This window comes from Lycium ferocissimum, chromosome 3, assembly GCF_029784015.1.
Source record: "Lycium ferocissimum isolate CSIRO_LF1 chromosome 3, AGI_CSIRO_Lferr_CH_V1, whole genome shotgun sequence".
Taxonomy (NCBI): domain Eukaryota; kingdom Viridiplantae; phylum Streptophyta; class Magnoliopsida; order Solanales; family Solanaceae; genus Lycium; species Lycium ferocissimum.
Genome location: NC_081344.1, coordinates 12,976,838 through 12,979,915, shown reverse-complemented (window position 1 = coordinate 12,979,915; position 3,078 = coordinate 12,976,838). Strand labels below are relative to the sequence as shown.

At 39.1% G+C, this 3,078-nt stretch overlaps 1 long non-coding RNA gene across 1 annotated transcript; it reads left to right on the top strand.

The window, feature by feature from the left end:
- Positions 1 to 511: 511 nt before the first annotated feature.
- On the top strand, positions 512 to 1,530 carry LOC132050955 (uncharacterized). Its single transcript, XR_009413534.1, has 2 exons — positions 512 to 1,237; positions 1,329 to 1,530. It is a non-coding gene; the product is annotated as an uncharacterized LOC132050955 (long non-coding RNA).
- Positions 1,531 to 3,078: the final 1,548 nt, after the last annotated feature.

Sequence of the window (3,078 nt, the reverse complement as noted above, 5' to 3'; positions counted from 1 at the left end):
ATAAAATCACTACAGATCGGAGGCTAAGAGGTTTTCATATTTAGGTCTATTTAACTGAACAAAATTACAACGAAGTGTAAGTAGTATTGCAAGTATGGAGGTGGAGGATTGAAAGAAAAGAAGTTGAGAGAATATTTTGTATATTCCTTGATAAAAACGATGTTGTACAGTGTTGCTATAAATAGCAAAAGGAATGAAAATGAAACCTAACAAACTATACACTTGTCACTATTCTATTGGTTGTGTTCCTAACAAATTGTAAAATCTGTACAATAAGAATATACACGTATACAACAGTGACGTATGTGTAGTGATGTAAGCAATTTGTTTATCTCTTGTATTGGGCTAGTTTTGTGCATTCTGAATTCCCAAGTTGTGTTGTCTGGCCCAATGGAACGAATAGGCCCAAAATGTGTGACTAAACAAATTTGGGTCCGATACCCTTATAAGTCTAGTCAACCACTTCACCCTTATAATTCTAGTCATCCACTTCGCCATTAAGAGGCTTCGTTCTGTCCGCAACTTTACCTCTTTCTTCTTCTTCTTCAATGGTGGTAGGAGGGTCACCGGAGAAAACTTGTCCAACACCCCCCCCCCCCCCCCCCCCCCTCAAGTTGGAGGGGGCAGTATGCAGACCCAACTTGCCCAAAATGTGCCGGTGAGTGGGACCATTTAGAGGTTTATTGAAAATATCTGCGATTTGTGAGTTTGAGGGTACAAAAGCGAGGGAAATGAGTCCGGCAAGGTATTGTTACTGGACAAAATGGCAATCTAGATCCACGTGCTTCGTTCTTTCATGAAACATGGGAATTTTAGCGATGTGAAGAGTCGTCGCGAGTCTGAGTATAAGGAGATCGGAAGAGGTGGTGAAAAGGATAGATCTTCAAAGAGGCGAACAAGCCAAGTGATTTCTGCGACTACTCGGCGCATCAATCGGTATTTAGCCTCCGCCGAGGAGAGGGAAACAGAGACTTGTTTCTTGGAATTCCAAGAAATTGGCCAGTCTCCAAAGTTGATGAAGTATTCGCTAATGGAACGACGACTTTCCGGGCAAGTGGCCCAGTCGGCATCACAAAAGGCCCTTAACTCGAAGTTTGGAGAAGAAGACATAAAAAGACCAAGGCCAGGATCTAAAAGGACAAAGCTCAAAATGTGAATACCAGTATCAAAATGGGGTTCTCGAGGTGATTGCACATATTAGCTTAAATGTTGCACACAAAATGAAAGATCTGGTCGGGTATGTGTTAAAAAATTCAGCTTTCCTATTAATTTTCGATAAATGGAAGGATTTGCTAACAATTTTCCTTGTTTTGTGTGTAATTTGTGAGATGGATCTAATGGAGAAGAAGCTGGATGAAGATCAAGGCAATTGAACTCACTCAACATTTCCATGGCAAATTTCCTCTGGTTCAAGATCAGACTCTGAGGTTCTCGGAGTACTTCTATTCCCAAAACATATTGTAAGTTTCCCAAATCTTTGATCTTAAATTCCAAGTCTAGAAAGGCTTTGATTGAATGGATTTCACTTAAGCCATTGCCTGTTATCACAATATCATCAACATAGACTGCTAGGATTGTGATATCTAGCCTATTCCTCTTAAAGAATAAACTGTAATCATTGAGTGAGTGACTGTATCCCTTGAAACTAAGAGCTAAAGTCAGTCTTGCATACCATTGGCGTGAAGGCCGTCGTAATCCATATAAAGACGTTCAACTTGCAAACTAAATTAGGATCAGAAACCTCCATTCCAGGAGGGAATTTCATAAAAACTTCTTCATTAAGCTCCCTATGTAGGAATGCATTGTCAACATCTAGCTGAAACAAACCCCAATTCCTCCTGACGGCAATAGCTAACAAACATCTGATGGTTGTCATTTTGACAACTGGACTATAAGTTTCATTGAAATCAATACCTTCCCTTTGAACATCTCCCCTGACAACTAATCTGGCTTTTAGTCTCTCAACACTACCATCAGATTTAAGTTTAACTTTGTATACCCATTTGCAAGGGAGAGCCTTCAGTCCTTCGGGTAAGTGAACAACATCCCAAATTTTATTTAAAATTAGAGCATTAATTTCCTTACACATGGCCTCTTGCCATCCTGGGTATAGACTAGCTTGTTTGAAACTGGTTGGTTCTTGAATGTGAGAGAGAGCATTAAGGAAATGTTGATTGGAGGAAGAGAAAGATGTAAATGAGAAAGAGTGAGGAGAGACAGGGGAGAGGAAGCAAGTAGTTGAAACATTTGCTAGATGAACTATGTCACAAATATAGTCTTCTAAATATGATGGAGTTTTTGTAGCTCTTATAGATTATCTAAGGATGATAGGATTGAGAGGAGGTACAGGTTGTTCAAAAATAGGAGGACGAATACGTTGATTCATGATAGGAGGTTTTGATGAAGTAGGTTTAGGTGCGTGGGAAGATGGTTGTGAATAGCTTGGGTCAGATGAACTAGGATTAGAATTGGGAAGTTCTGATTGTGAATGTGTGAGGTCAGGGGTAGAAGTAGGAATAGAGGAATAAGGAGATGTAGAGGATAGTTGTTGCTCAATTAAGTCTTCTAGAAGAGCAATGGAAGGATATTGTGAAGTAGGATTAGGATTAAGTAAGGGAGATGCAAAAATAGGAGGTGTAAGATGTTTTTGTGAAAGAAGAAAATTAGTTTCATGGACGATGACATTTCTGGATACAAAAATCTTCTTAGTTTTGAGACTCATACGTTTGTATCCCTTTTTCTCAAAAGGATAACCCAAGAAAATGCATGGCTTATCTCTAGGACATAGTTTGGACCTGCTTTGAACTAAAGTAGATGCAAAAACAAGACAACCAAAAGCTTTAAGAGAAGAAAAATTAGGTTTGTTTCCAAATAATCTTTCAAAAGGAGTTTGGAAGTTCAGTAATTTGGTAGGACATCAATCAAGTGAGTGGCTGTCATCAAACACTCTCCCCAAAACTTGTGAGGAGGACTTGACTGAAATAATAAAGCTCTACTAACTTCTAATAAATATATGTGTTTTCTCTCAACTATGCCATTATGTTGAGGGGTTTCCGCACAGGATATTTGATGAACAAT